Source organism: Stegostoma tigrinum, chromosome 31 (genome assembly GCF_030684315.1).
Source record: "Stegostoma tigrinum isolate sSteTig4 chromosome 31, sSteTig4.hap1, whole genome shotgun sequence".
Taxonomy (NCBI): Eukaryota; Metazoa; Chordata; class Chondrichthyes; order Orectolobiformes; family Stegostomatidae; genus Stegostoma; species Stegostoma tigrinum.
Genome location: NC_081384.1, coordinates 35941328 through 35962123, shown reverse-complemented (window position 1 = coordinate 35962123; position 20796 = coordinate 35941328).

The following is a 20796-nucleotide window of genomic DNA, read 5'->3' as shown; positions in this document are numbered from 1 at the left end:
AGAGTGCGGAGAGAGTACAGGGCAGCAGAGAACAGCAACTCTTTCCTGAGCAACTTTCTGCAGGTGTTGTCTTTCAAATCTGTCCAGCTCAGACCAATTGAACTGCAGTGCAAATTGGAGAGAGTCTGCCCATAAGGGGAGGGCAAATGGTGTGGATAAGTGGGTTTTCATTTCAAAGGATATTGGCACTAGTATTGGGACAGGAAAATTGTACCATCAGGGAACGTTCCACCCGACCCAGGGTGTGAAAAAGGCTTTAATGGAAAGGGCAATTAAGGCTTTGACAGTGATGTTGAATGAGTAGATGGTCAGATGAGAACTGTAGTATCAATAAAAATTTGAAATCAAAAAGGATAAGAGCAAGTGTAACTATAAAAAATAATGTTTTAACTTGTTATGGGGAAAGGAAACGCTAAAAAATGTAAAGATAAATAGGAAATGTACGAGTTAGGGATCTGAGATAAAGCACAGCGTTAGGCTATTTGGATGAATAAGTATTCTTTTACAAACGTATGTGATAAATGGTGGTAATCTGAATGAAACACAGGTGTGAGTTTAGCTTGGGGGCATGACATGGTGACCATCATGGAGACAAGGCCGCAAGATTTTCCGGTTGGAAACTAAATATATCAGGTATTATGTTTAAAGGTAAATATTTGAAAAACAATAGAGAGGAAGGGTTTACCTTTTCAGGTCAGGACTACTTCAGATCTGAGAGGATGTAATGAGATGTAAGAAACTGTAAAGACTTAATAGGTAGAATTAACAAATGGAAAATAGATTCAAGATTTTCATGTGAGTTGTGTACAGCTCCAGGTTTGAGGTGAAAATGTGTATGAACCTGAACAAGCATGTAGTAAAGACTGGTTTTAACTTCCAAGATTTTAATTTTCATATGGATTTCAATCAGCATACTAGCTCATGCCAGAAGGGAAATTAAGTTCCTGCGTATGTTTAGGTTAAATTTCTGCAACAATTTGTCCTAAAACCAACAAAGGAGCAGGGTATATTATTTTAGTAATGAGCAAAGGAACAACATTTAGACATCAGCCTACCTGTGTATAAGCAGGCCCTTTGAAACTGCTTCAGAATGATAATGTGTGAGTATTTATCTAACATTCAATGTAATTTTGAAAAGGAGAAATATGAAACAGGGATACAGATATTCTAGATTTAGGTAAACAGATGGTCCATGGTGAACTCAGAAATCTGCGAATGAGGTAAAACAAAAAAAATCACAGATGTGATCAAGATATAATTTATAGTGATACATACCAAATTATACCCTTGAGTGCAAAGAGATTTACTTGCCATAAAAGACAGTCATCGATATTGAAAGAGGTAAGAGACAGCATCAAATTAAAAGAAAATTGATATAGAAACAAAAACAGTTCCTGGAAACTGATAAAAACCAAAGGAGCAGCAGAATTACCTTTGAGTCAGCAAACAGCTGGTAAGTGCTACAAAGAGGAAATATGAAAAGCATCTTGCAAAGCATAACTAAATTAGCATAAACAATTTTTATAATTACATTAGGAAGAGACGGACTGGATGTAGTTTCCTTGCAAATTGGCAACGAAAATCAGGATGTGGGTACTGCAAGGGCAAGAGATCAGAATTACCAAACAGTTCACGGAAGGGAAAGCTGAATCAGGGACATAGATCCATCAAAAACGACTGTAAGTGAAATGGGAGTAATGGAGATCTCAATGTCCCGATGAGTGACATATCTTCAGGACCAAGTGGTTTCCATCTTGGGGCTTTTAAAGCAGGTTGGGAGTGGATGGGAAGGATGTGTTCTGGTCTTCCAATATATTTGATACATCTCCTGTTGAAAACATTCCTGGTGGGAATTCAGATACTGAGTTCAAATCCTACGGCGACAACTGGGGAGTTTTCATTCCATTGATTCAATAAATCAGTGATCATGACACTGCTGGATTGGGATAAAAACCCATTTGGTTCACCATGACATGGTGGCACAATTGTTAGCGCTGCTGCCTCAAAGGACCAGTGACCCAGGTTTGATTCCACCCTTGGGCCTGTGTGGAGTTTGCACCTTCTCCCTGTGTCTGCATGGGTTTCCTCTTGGTGCTCCGGTTTCCTCTCAGTGCTCCAATTTTCTCCCACAGTTCAAAGTTATGTAGGCTATGTGGGTTGGCCATGCTAAATTGTCTGTAATATCCGTGGATATGTAGGTTAGGTGAATTAGGCTTGGAAAATGCAAGGTTACAGGGATAAAGTTGGGGGGGGGGGTGAGTCTGGGTGGGATTCTCTTTGGAGGGTTGGTGTGGACTTGCTGGGCTGAATTGTCTGTTTGTACACTGTAGGGATTCCATGGACCTTACCCAATCTTCTATCAAATGGTGACAGAAAAATTAACAACAAAACTGAAAGGATCAAGCAATATTGATTCAGGCATTGTGAATGACAAAGGCAGACCTAAATTTATAATCATCCTCCTGACTAACATCTGGGGGCTTATGCCAAGATTGACCAAGCTGTTCCTACAGACAGTGAGGAGAATGTGTGTCTGCATTTACTAAGTTGCAGAGAGCGAGAGCAATTGGGTTAAAATCCTGGAATTCCCTCCCTCATGGAATTGTGGGTCTACCTACAGCACATGGGCGACAGTTCAGTTCAAGAAGGCAGCTCACCGTCACCCTCTCAAGGGCAACTAGGGATGGGTAATAAATGTTGGCCCAGTCAGCAACACCCACGTTACAAAAGTGAATAAAAAAATTCTCTGTAAGGAGTAAATAAATATGAACGGACTCTTGAAGGATAAAGGGACAAAAGTTCCTTCAAATAGGGGCAGCACGGTGACTCAGTGGTTAGCACTGCTTCCTCACAGTGCCAAGCACCCAGGTTCAATCCCACCCTCAGGCAACAGTCAGTGTGGAGTTTGCACATTCTCCTCATGTCTGTGTGGATTTTCTCCAGGTGCTCTGGTTTCCTCCCACAGACCAAAGATGTGCGGGGTAGGTGGATTGGCCATGCTAAATTGCCTGTGGTGTTCAGGGATGTGTAGATTAGGTGGGTTATAGGGGGATGGGTTGGTGTGGACTTGTTGGGCCGAAGGGCCTGTTTCCACAAAATAGCGATTCCACGATCTAAATCAAATAATAGCAGATGCTGAAATCTGAAATTACACAGGAGTGTTGAAGAAATTCAACAGGTCTGGCAGCATCTGCAGAGAGAATAGTAGAGTTTACACTTGAATCGTAGAGCCATAGAATCATACAACATGGAGACCAACACTTTGGTCCAGCTGGTCCACGCCAACCATATTCCCAAACTAAGCTGCATTTGGCCCGTATCCCTCTAAACCCTTCCTAATGATATACTTATCCAAACATCTTTTAAATGTTGTAACTTAATCCATCACTTCCACTGGCAGGTCACTCCACATACGAACCACTCTCTGTGTAAAAATGTTGCCCCTCATGTTTTAAGATGTTTCTCCTCGCACCTTAAAAATATGCACCCTAATTTTGAACTCACCCACCTAAGGGAGAAGATCATTGCTATTCACCTTATCTGTGCCCCTCATAATTTTATAAACCTCAATAAGGTCACCTCTCAATCTCCTGCGCTCCAGTGAAAAAAGTCCTAGCTCATCCAGCCTACTTATGTAACTCAACCCTCCATTCCCAACAACATCCTGGTAAATCTCTTCTGAACTCTCTCAGGTTTAGTAATATCCTTCCTATTGTAGGGCCGCACACTGTACTCGAGAAGAGGCTTCACCGACATCCTTTATAACCTGAACATGATGTCCCGACTCCTATGTTCAAAGGTCTGAGCAATGAAAGCAAGCGTGCTACATGCCTTCCTAACCACTATGTCTACCTCTGATACAAATTTCAAATAATTATGTATCTGAACCCCTAGGTCTCTCTGTTCTACGACACTACCCTGGGCCCTACCATTAACTGTATAAGTCGTGCACTGGTTTGTTTTACCAAAATGAAATACCTTGCATTTATCCAAATTTATCCCCATGTGCCACTCCTCAACCCATTGACCCAATTGATCCAAATCTCTTTGTAATCTTAGATAACTTTATTCATTATCCAATTTTGATGTCATCTGCAAAATAACCAACCATGCCTTCTATATTTTCATTCAAATCATTTATATAAATAACGAACAATAGTGAACCCAGTACCAAGCCCTGTGGAATACTGCTGGTCACAGGCCTCCAGTCTGAAAACAACACCCCACCACCACCCGCTGTCTCCTACATTCAAGCCAATTTTGTATCCAGTTGGCAAGCTCACACTGAATCCCATGTGATTTAACTTTACTAATTAGTGTACCATGCAGAACCTTATCAAAGGCTTTACTAAAGTCCAAGTAAACAACATCTACCATTCTAACCTCAGCAAACTTTTTGATTACTTCTTTTAAAAACCCATTCAAGTTTGTGAGACGTGATTTCCCTCGTGCAAAACCATGCTGACTGTCCCTAGTCGTTCCTTATCATTCCAAATGCATGTAGATCTTTGCTTTCAGAATCATCTCCAATAACTTTCCCACCAGCAATGTCAGACTCTCAGGTCTATAGCTCCCAGGCTTCTCCATCCAGCATTACTTAGATTACACAGCATTAACCACCCTCTAGTCCTCCAGTGCCTCATCCATGGTTATAGATGATACAAATATTTCTGCTCAGGGCCTTGCAATTTCCTCCCTAAGTTCCCACAACGTCCTGGGATACACTTGATCAGGTCCCGGACACTTCTTTGGAACTGAATGAAGCTGAAAAGTTACGACTTTTATGCGAAATAAAAACAAAAAGAACAGCAGATGCTGGAAATCAGAAACAGGAACAGAAATTGCTGAAAAAAGAAACAAAAAGAAAAGTTGGTGGAAAAGCTCAGCAGGTCTGGCAGCATCTGTGAAGGAGAAAACAGAGTTAACATTTCAGGTCTGGTGACCCTTCCTCAGAACTCAGAATTACTGGTAAAGCTGTGTAGATCTGGTAGCATTTGTGGAGAAAAACCAGAGTTAACATTTTGGGTCCAGTGACCTTCCCTCAGAAATGACTTTTACGCTTTTATTTTTTATTAGATTCCCTACTGTGTGGAAACAGGCCCTTTGGCCCAACAAGTCCACATCGCCCCTTGGGCATCCCACCCACACCTATCCCCCTATAACCCACACACCCCTGAACACTACGGGCAATTTAGCATGGCCAATCCACCTAGCCTGCACATCTTTGGACTGTGGGAGGAAACTGGAGCACCTGGAGGAAACCCACGCAGACACCGGGAGAATGTGCAAACTCCACACAGACAGTCACCTGAGACTGGAATCGAACCTGGGTCCCTGGCACTGTGAGGCTGCAGTGCTAACCACTGAGCCACCGTGCTGCCCAGTTGCTTGTTGACAAAGAGAGGATGCCCAGAGATAAAAGACAAAGGGAATGTTAACGATGGTAAAGAAGATATTAAAATGTAAAATGGGTGTTAGTGATAGATTTGCACAGGAAAATATAGGTCAGCTCTGCTGAAAACAAAGCCAACAAAACCTAAACATGAAATGAAATGCATGTTATAATCAAGTTATGGCCGCCTTCCAAACTCCTACTCTTGTACGTTGATGATGTCATCACTGTATATTTGTACTCAGGTCTGGAATTTGAAATAATCATCAGTTTTGCATCCAATTTCTATCCCTCTCTCATCTTTACCTGGTCCAGCTCTGACTCTCGCCTTCCTTTCCCTAACTTCCCTGTTTCCATATCTGAGGATAGGCTATTCACCAATATCCATTATAAGCCTACTAACTCCCACAGTTACCTCAACTGCACTTTCACACACCCTGCTTCCTGCAAGAATTCCATTTCATTCTAATCTCTCAGTTTTGCTGTCTCCATTGCATTTGCTCTGATGATATCATATTTCACTGAGCTGCCCATGTCATGACCTCTTTTTCCCTCAACCGAGGATTCCATCCCCAATGGGGTTTGACAGAGCCCTCAGCCACACCCAACTAAATTTCCAAACTTGTGTTCTCACCCCTTCCCCTCCCTCCCAGAACAATAACTGGTTCCCTCTTGTCCTCACTTTCCACCCCCCTAGAGTCCATATTCAGAGGACGATACTCTATCTTTTCCACCTCCTCTAGCAGGATGCCAACAGCAAAACTTATCTTTCCCTTAACTCCATTGTCAGCGTGACACAGAGACCATTTTCTTTGTGATGCCCTGGTCTATTCCTCCATCGGTCCATACACTTGCTCATCTGCTATGGCCCCCTCGCATGCAATCGCAGAATGCGTAACCCCTGCCTATTTACCTCCCCTCTCCTCTCTGTCCAAGGCCCCAACACACCTGCCAGGTGAAGCAACATTTTACTTATATTTCATTTGATTTAGCCTACTGCATTTGCTATTCAAAGTGCAATCTGCATTACATTGGTGAGACCAAATAGAGACGGGGGGACTGCTTTGTGGAACATCCACATTCCATCTGTAAGAATGACCCTAACCTTCCAGTTATTTGTCATCTCAATAAACCATTCTGCTCCCCTGATAACATATCCCTCCAGGGCCTGCTGCTATAGTTCAATCAAGCTCAACACAAGCTGGAAGAACAGTACTATTTTCTTTAGGTGCTTTCCAACCTTCAGGAAATCAAAATTGAGTTCAACAACTTCAGAGCTTAACTATTTTCCTCCATTTTGATACAATACCTCCCGCTGTGTCTTGCTTTTGTCTTGTTGTCTTTGCTGTCAACAGAGTTGCCCTATTTTTTCCTATTCACACATATTATTAACATTTGTTTTACATCTCATTCACTCCTTTATCATCATCAGCACTCCCTCTGTCTTTCTACTTGCTCTTCCTCCTATTTATCAACAGCATAAATCTATCATTTTCCAGCCCTGTTCAGTTCTGAAGAAGTGCCATTGGGCTCAAATGTTAATTCCATTTCAAAGAAGCCGAGTTTTTTCTATCATTTTCTGTTTTTATTTAGGGAAGGTCTTTCCCCTCACTGGGTTTTTAGAACTGGGGAAACATTGTCAGAATAAGAAGTAGCCAATGGATGATTGAGACCTAAAGGACATCATTATCAGGGAGGGAGATGGAGGGGATAGAATATCATGAATTATCCTAGCCGTAGTGGCCCAGGCACTGAGCATGCACAGTTATTGCAAGTTTCCAGAAGAGAAAGATCTCTAGGTTTTAGTAAGGAAATTTGTTGATGAGAATGATGATGGAGAATTGTGGAGCATATTCTAGGGTCTGTCTGTCTTGCAGTTGTTCCTCTTTGTCTCATCATGTGATGTTACATCTGCTTTACAAAGTTAGCAGCAAGGCCTAGTCCACCTTTAAAGCTTATCTTGAAGTGACATGAAAACAAAATGGGGATGAGACAGAATGTAGCTTTCACATGCAGCTTATCATGTTTCCCCTGAGGTGGCAGGAGTATTTGTACTGGGCAGAGGGGAGGGTGGTAATAGTAAATCATTGGATTTGTAATCGATGTTAATCCTTACCTGGTCTGACCTACACATGACTCCAAATCAACAACAATGTGGCTGACTCTTACCTGCCCTTTTAAAATGGTTTAGCCAGTCACTCAGTTCGAGGGCTAATCGAGATGGGTAATAAACCCTGGCCCAGCTAGGTAAGCTCACTTTCCATGCACAAGTATTAAGTTATGCAAAATTATCATAAAGGCTAGATTTGTACACATTATTTGATACTTCTAAGCTATTGCAGTTCAGAAAGAGTCAAAGTGAAAAAGGGCCCTTCATACAACTGAGTAAAATAATTGATCACTCAATGATCTATACTAGAAAAAACAAACCCTGTGAATGACACACACTTGTCTGACTTGTCTTGTAAACCTCAAAATGGAGCACCAGAATAACCAGTACGTCCATTTCCACATGTTATTTCTTTTTTGCTGGTTGGTCTCTCTGGACCATCCTAAAGCGGATGAGGTAGGGTCATAGCCAATAGGTTTTTAAAAAAGCACATAACTGAATACCCAGGTCTGCAGCTCACTCGGCCTGGAATCTGTTTGCAATAATGTTTCCATAAGGTGGCCAACATTTTCTCCTCTAATCTCTTCCTCACCAAATGCACCTCCCCTTTGTGGAGTGAATTGTGGAAGGTGATGCTTGAGATTCTGTGTGGAGTTTATCGCAGGGCCTGGCCTGGCTGTTCCAAATATCAGAATTTCATTTTGATCAGGTGTATGGTTTTCACCCTCCCTACATATTTATCCAGCCATTTACACACCCAGCTATTCACACACCCTGTCCATTTACACACCCGGCCCATTCATACACCCTGCCCACTCACAAGCCCTACCCACTCACACTTCCTGCCATTCACACACCAGCCATTCACACACCCTGCCCATTTACACACCCGGCCCATTCACACACCCTGCCCCCTCACAAGCCCTGCCCATTCATACACTTTACCAATTCACGCACCCTGCCTCTTCACACACCCTACCCATTCACACACCCTGCCCATTCACACACCCTGCCCATTCACACTCTCAGCCCATTTACACACTCGGCCCACTCATACACTCTGCCCATTCACACACCTTGATCATTCACACACCCTGCCCATTCACACACCTGGCCCATTCACACACCCTGCCCACTCACAAGCCCTGCCCAATCATACCAATTCACACACCCTGTCCATTTACACACCCTACCCATTCACACACCCGGCCCATTCACACACCCGGCCCTTTCACACACCCGGCCCTTTCACACACTCAGCCCATTCACACACTTGGCCCATTTGTGCACCCTGCCCATTCACACACCCTGCCCACTCACACACCCTGCCCATTCATACAATCTACCAATTCACAGAACCTCCTGCCTATTCACTAATTCGTCCATTCATTGATACTGACACTTGGTATTTGAGCTTAGCCTGCCCTAATCAGTGAGTGTGAATGTTATGCTGATTCATCTTGCTGGGTCTCTATGTAGGTTCCTGCCCTGCTGATGCAGGATCAGAGTTTTGACATTTTTAAAACCGGCTAAGTTTGCAGTTTTTGAACTGACCAGCACTGCTACTGTTGCTAATTGGAAGATTCAGGCCCATCGGGACAATTAGCTTGGAGTCAGTTGGAAGTCAGGAACTTTATTAGCCTTTACAAAAATACTCTTCTCATGCACCTAACGATATGTTACCTCCACATGTTTAAAGACTTTATACATTAGACCATCTGGTCAGTGCCTGTACTAATGATAAACTAACAGTGTTCTGGCACAAGTTTAAATGTCAGAGCAGTTGGAAGCATTCTGCCTTCATGCAAATACATTCCCCTGGATCCTGCTGTGTTATATATTTTTCATTCTGAGAAGGGGTGAGGAGAAAACTCAGAATTATACATGGTTTGAACTGCACGTTCAATCTTCCACACCCTGAGGGGATCTTTAATATTTATACCTATTTGTGATGCTGTGCCTCCTCTCAGTTCGATCACTTAATGTCAACCTGCTGTCATTCCAGGGAGATACCTGGATGCAGGCACCAAGTAAAGAGCAATTTGTGAAACCAGCTTGTTAAAAACACCAGCTGAGCTTGTGATTTACCCGTCTGTAGCTCACTGAGAGACACTCAATCCAAGAGCTTCTGGCTGTTTCAGTTTGAGTGACAGTGCAATGACAATGAGGAGACAAATTGACCAAACACTCAGAGACTGAATGGCATAACCAAACCTCCTGCACTGCTCCAAAGTCTCTGGGAATGAGAGAATGACCTTCAGGACACTGACTGCCCGTAAAGCCTAGGAGAAAAATAATAGGGGCATTGTTTTTTTTAAAGTTTTCTTTGAGCCTTTTTGTACAGTGAAGAGTTAATAATATCTTTATTCTAAGATTAGCCACTGAGCACAAGCTCATAATGACGTAATATCAAGAGAAACTGGGACCTGAGAGAAGGGGTTTAAATAATTTGTTTTCAAGGGCGCCTTGTGAGGCTTTCCAAACAACTACATTCTGATTTTGAGGAACGCCTATTTTCCCGCTTAACATTTTATTGGCTGATACAATCAGAAAGCATGGAATCTTCCCAACCTTTGAATGTTGTGGGGACTGGTGAGGAAGGAGTCACAGTCTGAGGGTTCGGGATAGATGATTTAGGACTGAGATGAGGAGACATTTCTTCACACAAAGAGTGGTGAGCCTGTGGGATTCATTACCACAGGAAGTAGTTGATGCCAGAACATTGAATGTATTCAAGAGGCGACTAGATATAGCACTTGGGACGAATGGGATGAAAGTTTACGGGGAGAAAGCAGGATTCGGCTATTGAGTTGGACGATTGGCCATGATCGTAATGAATGGCAGAGCAGGCACAAAGGGCTGAATGGCCTCCTCCTGCCCCTGTTCTCTATGTTTCCATTGCATGAGATCGGCAGTAAGGAGATCCTTAAAGTTAATTTTCCGACTGTCATCACTCTCTAGGGTAGTGTGCGGGAAACCAGGCCCCACTATACCCAGAGACATCACTCATGAGAAAAGATTCAGTCAACCTATTCAAAGTCCCCAATTTATCAGACTGATTAGCACAGGCTAAATAGGTTTCTGTACTTGACAAGACAAAGACTAAGAAATAGGAATTTGAATAGTCCTGCTCTGCCTTTCAATACGATCCTGGCTGATTTGATGTTCCTCACATCCACTTTCCTAAACTTGCCTTATAACCCTTGATTCTCTGTTTATTTTAAACAAACTGTCATTACCGACTGGCAATTGTGAAGCATTAATTATCAACTTAGATCTGTCTACAACTGAAAGTCTACCCCTTTTACATTCTCCTCTCACATACAATAAGATGCATAAAGACAGACAAGACCAAGAGTGAAGAAGGCGTTTGATACGGTTGCCTTTATTCATCAGTGCACTGACTATAGGCGTTAAAAAGTCATGTTATGGCTGTGCAGCACATTGTTTAGGCCACTTTTAGAATACTGCATTCAATTCTTGTCTCCCTATTACAGAAAATGTGTTGTTAAACTTGAAAGGGTTCAGAAGAGATTTACAAGCATGTTGCCAGGGTTGGAAGGTTTGAGCTATAGGGAGAGGCTGATTAGGCTGGGGGCTATTTCCCCTGGATGGTCAGAGACTGAGGGGTGACCTTTGGAGGTTTATAAAATCATGAGGCGTGTGGATCAGATGAATAGTCTAGGTCTTTACCCCAGTGTAATGGAGTCCAAAACTAGAGGGCATAGTTTTAAGGTGAGAAGAGAAAGATTTGAAAGGGATCTAAGGGGCAACTTTTTCACAAAGAGGGTGATTTGTGTGTGGAATGAGCTTCCAGAGGAAGTGATGGAAGCTGGCACAATTACAGCATTTAAAAGACATCTCGATGAGCACATGAATAGGAAGGGTTTAGAGGGACATGGGCCAAATGCTGGCAAATGGGATGAGATTAATTTAGGATATTTGGTCGGCATGGATGAGTTGGACAGGAGCATCGGTTTCTGCTCTGTACAGCTGTGTGACTCTGTGACATGGCTATTATGGATGGAAAATAAAAAGATCAACGAATCACAGTTTGATAGAATCCACAGGATTTGACGAGTTTTCTTTCCCTTCTTTGCAAGTTGTTCTATTTCTTTACTGATGCATACCAGTGCTCTCTCTCATACACTGGCTGAAAATTTCTCCTTTCATTGTTTTTGAAATTGTTTTTTTCTTCCTCCAACAGGGAATTTGCAGAGAAAAGTAGGTGGAACACAGTTAATGATTACTGGAGGCTTTCTAGTACTTCCACATAAGAAAGAGAGACACTGAGAGGGATATCATTGATGCTTTCCCTTTGCAGGCTTGGTAGTTCTCTTCTGCACTGGCCCCACACATGCCATGGTCACCTGCCTCGGACCCAATCAAAATATTGAAAACTAATTGTCCCTCAGTTTAGAGTTTATAGGTTTCATGGTGTCTGTTTTTTGTGCTCACTGTTCCAGGAAATACATAACATTGTATACATTTTGCAATGTGCTGCATTAAACACAATTTTTAAGACTACAGCCTTCTCTTTGCATGGTCTCCTTGGTTTAAAGCAGTATCTTGCTTTCTTTAAAATTTTGGCCACTGTCCATAAATAAAGGAAATAAAAAGATGTGGTCTTTATGTAACCAGGTGTTAAATAATAGGATGAGACCCTCAGTGAGAGGCATGAGGCCTAGTTGCAGGCATTAGCATGCATTATCAATTCACTATTTTTAACATTGCTCCATGAATATGTTGTTTTCTATTCCCCTTCCTGCCAGATAGAAACCAGACCTGATTAATTCTTGATATGACAGTCAGAGTAGTTACCTGGTGACTCCAGCACACCACTCACTCCTCTCAGCCTCTCTCTTAGATTCCAGTCACCAACATCTGAGAGCACCCTTCATGGGCAGTGATGCATGGAGCCCCCTCTACAGATGTTGGCTTTAGATGTTTACCAGCTTCACCGCACACTCATGCCACATCTCCAAGCTACTTAAAATATTGGGCTGCATTTCATGCTGCACTTTGAAGTGTGCTGGCCTTTTCATTGCAATAGTGGCACATTGGTTCAGTGGTTAGCACTGCTGCCTCACAATGCCAGGGACCTGGGTTTGATTCCACCCTTGGGCAACAGCCTGTGTCGATTTTGCTCATTCTCCCAGTGTCTTTATGAGTTTCCTTCAGGTGGTCTGATTTTCTCCCATGGTCCAAAGATGTCCAGGGTAGGTGGTTTGGCCATGGGAAATTGATTGTGCTGTCCAAGGATGTGTAAATTAGGTGGGTTAGCCATGAGAAATGCAGGGTTAGACAGATAGCTTAGGGGAGTGAGTTTGGATGGATGCTCTTTGGATGGTTGGAGTCGGCTGAATGGGCTGAATGATTTGCTTCCACATTGTGGGGATTCTATAGAGTGCCAGGGTAGTTTGTAGACAGGGATAGGCACCCAGCTCATTGATTAGACCAGGCTGCTTTCTTCACTCGCTACTTTGATGCTCACTGCATCTTTGCTCTAACTTTCCTTGCCTTTTTAACACTTTGTCCCCCAGCCTGGGCCTGATCATCCCTGATCTTATTGAATGGTAGGGCAGGCCTGAAGCCTAGTCCTGCTCCTGTATCTTATGTTCAGCTGACTTTATCTAAGGCGTTACACTCTGTTGTCTTGCCCTGAGTTCCTCCCTTGGTATCATCAGAACGTACAAATAATGCATGACATGGACAAGGTTTTACTCACTAAAAAGCTAGTCTCATGCCTCACCACTTTTCTATGGGCCTGTGTGTTGGATCAATCATTGCCAGTGATATACATGGGCAGCTGAGGATCTAAACAGCTCAGCCAGCTACACCCACCGTCTGTGAAAGAATAATTTTAGAAATTGCATTAATATAAAATAACTCAACTCCATTACTTGTCACCTACAAGTTAAACAACTACAACATGATCCATTTCAAGCCAACAGACCTCTGACAACATGGGACTTCAGGAAGTAATGAGCTGGTGATCGGAAGTTTTGGATTAAACAGGCGAATTTATTTTAACAGGAATTAAAGGAGGAGTGACAGTGGGGCGAGCCAGTCAGAGCTACAGAGTGGGGAAAGGACAAGAAAGAGAAACATACAGGGTTGTCCTCCCTAACCTCAATACTTCAGAGAAAGATCTGGCGAGAGGTGAAAAATCGGGGTCCAGAGAATTCAGAGATGGTGAGAGGAGGAAATGGGGATGAGAGAGATTGAGGAAAGCAGAGATTCTCATGGGGACAGATGGAATGATTGGTTGGAATGTGAGCTATTAAAGGTGGTAAAGACTACATGTCAAACTGGAATGAGATTTCAATAAATTTTCTCATAGTGTCTCACTTTGTCAGCTAAAAGCATGAAGGAAGTCAAATAATGGTCAGATCTGCAAATGCTTAAGTGTCAATTAAGACAATGATGTCAGATGATAAACGCTAGGGATGTCAATTTATAGCTTTTTGGAACAAGTGTTATCAACGATTGCATTACTTTAGTGCCAATAAGATCAAGTAATGCCCAAAAAAATGACACCTTCAGAGTGAACGAAAGCAGTTGCATTTGCATGATGTTGAAAGATGTCAAAAATTTCCGGTGGATCTTGCTCAAGCTGGTTGAGTGAATGCTCCACTGTGTCTGCTTCCATTTAGACCAGCAAGAATAATTCCTCCAATTACAGATTTCCTCCTTCCTGCCTTTGTTGTTCCACCAAAAACAGGTTTTCTCCCTCCCAACCTTGTTGTTCCTTCGATCATAGATTCTGTCTCTTAAGGAGCAGGAAAATACATAGAAAAAGAACTTGTGATTGGAGGGTCTTGGCAGCAAAGAAATATCTGATAGGAGTGATAGGAGAGGGATATGGTGTCTGATTGGAGGAACATGAGAAAGAAAGAATTTCTGACTGGAGGAGCAGCTCTTCACAATACTTTCTTGCTCACTTTTGGGAGTGACCTTTTTCTGATTGGATGTTCCTGTGAGTAAATTTTCCATGGTGGTTTTAGCAAATATTCCTCCCACCCATGCATTTTGAGGATTGTTCCAAAAATGTTCTTGCATGTAGTTACATTCAATAAACCTTCTAATGTTACCTTGCCTGAGTGTAGACCTGACCTTACTACAACTTCATTTATTGGTGCCAAACTGATCAGGAAGAGAGACAAGGGTGCTTGATTGACAAATAAGGATGAAATACTTCGTTCTCAATGTGATTGATGTAGGAAAGTGGGATGTCATGAGGATTGACACATTTAGTGGCCAAAAGTACACTGTTGGGGGGGTGGGATGATTGTGATTGCATGACAAGACCTCCAGGAATATATTCAGCCAGAGTTTACCACCCTTAAGGTCGCATGCAGTTTTTGCTATATATTGCTATTAGGCACAACTTTTGCAGGAGATCAAATAAGAGACCATTTTAAATAAACCCATAAAGACTTCTAAAGTTTCAGATTTGGCTTTTTGTGTGTAAGAATTCACAATAACATGACAGCTGTAAACAATTGGATATCAATCTGCAAGACGGAAAGAGTGTTAATGGTTTATTAAACACCCAGGAGTGCAACCGAACTTCCTTTTGCAAGAAAATCAAGCACAAGCTTTGAGGGAACCTTTGGTGGTTAAAACTCAGAAAGACACTCTTTGGTCTGCCCGCAACTTGCTGGTCTTCCAGCTGAACGAACTGTCCCCGACCGAGTGTTGCAGACTGGCGCACTCCAAGGTCCAGGACTATGTGCTGAGGGACGCACTAAAGCTTGGGGCAGCCGCCGCCAAGGCGCGGTGGGGAAAGACTACGGTATGAAACCCCTCGTCCAGAATAGAAAAAAGAACCCTATCTGGTAACTGGGCCCAGCTGGCGCCTTCCCCAACTGGTCAGGGGCCTGTGCGGGGAGACGACTGCCGGGGTATTTTCTTTGTTTTGTTTTGTTTTGTTTTGATTTTTCCTTTAGTTGGTGTACGTACCCCCTGGGTAACCCGGAGCGGCTTGCATGACTGGGTAGGTGTATAAATGTTTTATTTTTTGTACATCCTATGAATAAAGTACATTTTTTCAAATAAAAAAAAATTGGTGGTTTAAACTGGTTAAAAAGCCCCATGTGAAGAACGGGTTTGGATGGGTCATCGATTAACATACACATTGTGGTAAAAGCATTGGTGTATTATTACCATCCACTTTCCAATATAAGGGCATGGAAAAAGAATGGATATCCTGTATGTTGCTTGTGAGACATTAAAGCTCCTGAGATACGGTGTGCCGTTATCAATGAACAACTGAGAGAAATGAATGCACTGGGGGAAGGGCTAAACATGGGAACTAAACCAGATGTACAAACTAAAGAAAACCCAAACAATATTCCCAATTTTACTACTATTTCCTGGTTAATTAAGTGTTACCAGTTGATTAAAATGTGGGTGGAGGGTGGGGTGGGTCCTTTTGCTTTGCACTTTCACATGAATTTCATAAACTAAGCTATTGAGCTGAGCTCTAACTGTGATATTTTGGCACTGAAACCACATTAATCTTTTCACCACTTTTTGAGACTTTAGTGAGATACAATGGACGAGCCCTCTGTTCTCCCTGCCTCCCCCATTTTAGTGAGTCTTGGGAGGTACTCTTCCTGCAGATCCGCTCCCCAGGCCTTGCCCCCTCCTGCAGTTTGAAAGCTTTAACATCTTGGACAGTGCAGATAACATTTTCCACAGAGGGAATTTAAGAGATCATGAGACACACACACAGAGAGAGAGAGAAGCATTGTAGCTTCAGTAGAGTTAGCTATGGGTAGGCCATTTTGGACGGAGATGATGAGAAATTTCTTCACTCAGAGAGTGGTGAGCCTGTGCAATTCTGTACCACAGAAAGCATGTGGGGCCAAAAAGCTGATGTTCTCACACAGGAGGTAAATGTGGCTCGTAGCTCTTAAGTTAAAGGAACCAAAGGAATAATGGAGAAAGTGGGAGCAGCATACTGATTGGGTGATTAACCCTAATCATATTGCTTGGTGGAGCAGGCTCAAAGAGCTGAATAGCCCGCTCCTGCTCTTATTTTCTATGTTTCTATGCTGGTCACACTTCAGAAAAGCTGCGTACAGTCTCCTCATATGTAATAAACTAATTAATGCACAAACCTTTTAGATACTCAGTAATCTCTCCTTGCTAGACTAACCAAGCATACAACACACACCCCATCTCTAATTTTGCAAGAGCCTTCCTAGAGAAGTGCTCCTCATTCAATCCTGACCTCCCACACATCCTTGATTTCATTGCTCCACAGTTGGTGGTGGAGCCCTCGCTGGCTCAGTCACTAAGCTCTGAACTTCCTTTTTTAAATGTCTCTGCCTCTCTCTCTTCGTGCCTTTAAGATGCAACTTAAAACTGGCTTCTTTGATTGAGCTTTCGAACATCTGCAATTAGATGTCCTTATGTGATTCAGGGCCCAGTTGTGTCTGATTGCACTTCTGCAAAGCACTTTGAAATGTTTTATCTGACAGGTGCTGTAAAAATGCAAGTTGCTGTTTCATTGAGATCCCCTGTAGACCCTGGGTAATTCCCCTTTAGAAATATGTATCCAATTCCCTTCTGAAAATTATCATTTAATCTGCTACCACAGTACTGAATACTTTGCACAGTACCCTCAAATTTGAAATCTTTAATGAATCACACCTACAGTCGAATGTATTAAAAACTGGAATAGTTGTTTATTGATCTCAGTGGTTTACAATGGTAAATTTCAGAATTAGTAGCTTGGAGTGATCTCATTTATGCTGCAACATATATAATAAAAATAATATTGGAAGAAAAAAGAAAGCCTCAAAGGAGTACAACTTGCATTTATATAGTGCCTTTCCTGACCACACGATGTTGGAAAAAGCTTTACAGAAAATTAAGTCATTTTGAAATGAGATCACTGCATAATTGCGGAAATTTGTCAGGCAATGTATTTCACAGCAGAATTCCAAACACACCAGTGAGTTAACACCCATTTGTTTGCTTTAATGATTTTGGTTAAGATATAAATATTGGGGCCAGGACACCAAGGATCTTGGCCCATCTCTACTCCACATAGAGCCATGGCCTCTTTCACATTCACCTGAGATGGTAGACAGGGCCTTAGGATAACGTGATCCAAAGACAGCGTTGAACAAATATCCCTCTTAACATGTAGCTGTTGCTCACAGACCTTTTAAGCCTGCAGTTGCTGGAATTTCTTCCTGGTGGCTGCGTATGCACATTATGTAAAAGGAACAAGGCTTGCACAGTTCCCTGCAAACCACTTCATGGTTTCATGTCAGCAGAGGTTAGTAAGAATACTGTCTCTGACAGTGCAGTCCTCCCCAGCGCTGCACTGAAGAAGTGCCTGCCTGGCTTATATGCTGGATCCTCTGGGGTTTATGCGCTGTATTATATGAGCATCAGATTCATTGCACCACTAGCAGGAGTACCTTCTGAGAGGACCACTGGCTGCCTCACACCCAAATTGTCTACTGACTGTTTAAAGACTGTATCTTATTACTTTTCTTTATTTTTGGTCATAGACTAAAATGGAAAAATGTATTCTTACAACCAAAGATGGTAGAAAGAATTGTTGTACTTTTGAAAACAAGTGACTGGAACTTGTGTGTTTACACAGTTGTTTCTCAAGCAGTAGAGATGAGACAGTATGACACTGGGTGTGTCGCAAAGTGAGATCTGTCTGACAACTGTCAGTCTGATCAATGACAGATTGGTCTGTGAAATTATGACCACAGATGATGCCAAAAGTTATCAGCCTGAAGCTGTGATTGGTTTGTAGGCAGCTGATAGCTTGTGTACGTGATTGCTACAGGGCACACACCTTTCAGACTGGAAGAAACAAGGCCCCTTTCGATATGTCTCTATAACAAGGTAACTCAAGCTTGGAGACAGTCAGTTATTTTCTCCAACTATTTTGTTATAAGTTGTTGCCTTGAACCAATCACTGAGAAACTGAACAATTAATGTGTTAATCCACTTTCTTCGGTACAAAAATGAGACTCTGGAAGGAAGGCCTTCAGAGGTCTGATAGACTTGGAGTGAGAAATCAAAACATTATTGAGGCCTACACCTGGTACCATTGACCCATGTTTCCCCAATTCTTCCCCCTCCATCCATAACACAATTTTTTGTTTGTCTGTGTCTATCTGTGTAGAGGTTTTAAAAAGGAGGCTAGGGTTCCAACTAATAGAGATGTGCATTGAAAAATCATACCTATGTTCTTGAATTTAGAAGTTACTTATTAACAGTAGCTCCTGTTAAGTACAGAAACAGTGTCATTGTTTTTGATAGCCTGAGTCTATCAGGAAGGTAAATCAGGGACTTTATGTACTTTGATTAAATATTGAACTTTTGTGTTGAGCCCAGGATTAGTGGAGATCAAGAGTTAGTGCACTTTCCCAGGTGGCTCATCATAATAGGCTGAAGAGGGTCCTACTGTCCTTCTTGATCAGGGAGACTCACCCCAGAGAGCTACGTTTTGATATCGGTGCTGGATCATTCAGATATGATTGGGAGTCATGTCTGAGTGGGACATGAGGGGTGAGTTGGGGTTTTAGTGACCACATGGGAGAGAACAACTGTTTGGGGGTAAAACATGAGTGGAATTCTCCCAATGAGCCCAGGGCTGTGGATAATGCAGTTAATCTCTATCCTAGAAGGGTGACACATAGCTTTTAGATAGTGTCCCCTAGCTCTGAACTCGCCCACAAAAAGTTTCTTCTGCTCCACATCCACCTTCTCGAGACAATCAGGATTGCTTCAATCAAGTCACTGACCCCACCCCCGACTCCGAGGAATTCCTTGGAACAAGCGCAACCTCTCCTACCTTTCCTCATAAGACAATTGGCACATTCCATTTATCAACCTAATAAATGTCTCCTGAACTGCCTCCAGCATATTTATATTTTTCCTTAAATAAGGGGAACAAATCTGCACAAACTATTCAAGATGTGGTCTCACCAGTATTCCATACGATTGAAGTATAACGTCCTTATTTTTAAGTTCAATTCCTCTAAATAAAGAAAGCGTTCCATTAGCCTCAGTGATTACTTGCATTACCTGCAAACTAACATTTTGTGACTCATGCACATAGATTACTCTGTACCTTGGACTTGTGCAGTATTTCTCCGCTGTTCTAGCTTACTGCAAAGCTGTATATCTTGTGATCAGAGATAATGGGAACTGCAGATGCTGGAGAATCCAAGATAACAAAGTGTGAAGCTGGATGAACACAGCAGGCCAAGCAGCATCTCAGGAGCACAAAAGCTGACGTTTCGGGCCTAGACACACATCTTTACACTTTATTCCATCTGTCAGACTTTTGCCTATTTGTTCAAGCTATTCATTTTTTAAAAAAATACATTCACCAGGATGTCAGCATTGCTGTCTAAGTCTGCATTTACTGTCCATCCTTAAATGCCCAGAAGTTAGTCAAGTGTCAAACCACACTGTTGTGGTTCCAGAGTCACATGTAGGCCAGACCAGGTAAGGACAGCCGTTTCCTTCCCTAAAAGACATTAGTTAGCTAAATCTGTATTTCCAATAATTAATGGTTGTTTTCTGGTCATCATTAGACTATCAATTCCAGATTTTTAAATTGAATTTAAATTTTACCATCTGCCGTGGTGGGACTAATGTCCCCAGTACATTATTTGATCTATGGATTAACAGTCTAGTGATAATACCACCAGGCCATCATCTCCTCTAATATCCATCTGCAACATTGGTTATGTCCTCTTCACAATATATCTTTCTACCTATCTTTGTATCAGTTGCACATTTATCCACTACACTTTTGCTTTCCTCATCTAAGCCATGGTGTAAGTTGTAAAAAACTGAGGTCCCAACACAGACCTTTGTGAAATTTATCACATCCTGCCAATTGGAAAAGACCTGTTTACGAATACTCTGTTCTTCATTCCATGCTAATATATTAAAGCCCCCAGACCACAAGCTCCTACTTTGAACAATAACCTTTTACATGGTGCCTTTTCAAATGCCTTCTGGAAATCTAAGTATTATGCATCTATAGGCTCCCCTTTATCCACAGTGCATGTTACTTCTTCAAATAATTCCAACAAATTGCTCAAACCTAACATAGAGCAGTACTGCACAGTATAGGCCCTTCGGCCCACAATGTTGTGCCGCCCTTTTATCTGAAGCCTAAGGTCTATCTAACGTCCACACCTACCTTATACTATCATCCATATATCTACCTAATAGCCGCTTAAATGCCCCTAATGAGGCCAACTCCACTACCTGTGCCGGCAATGCATTCTAC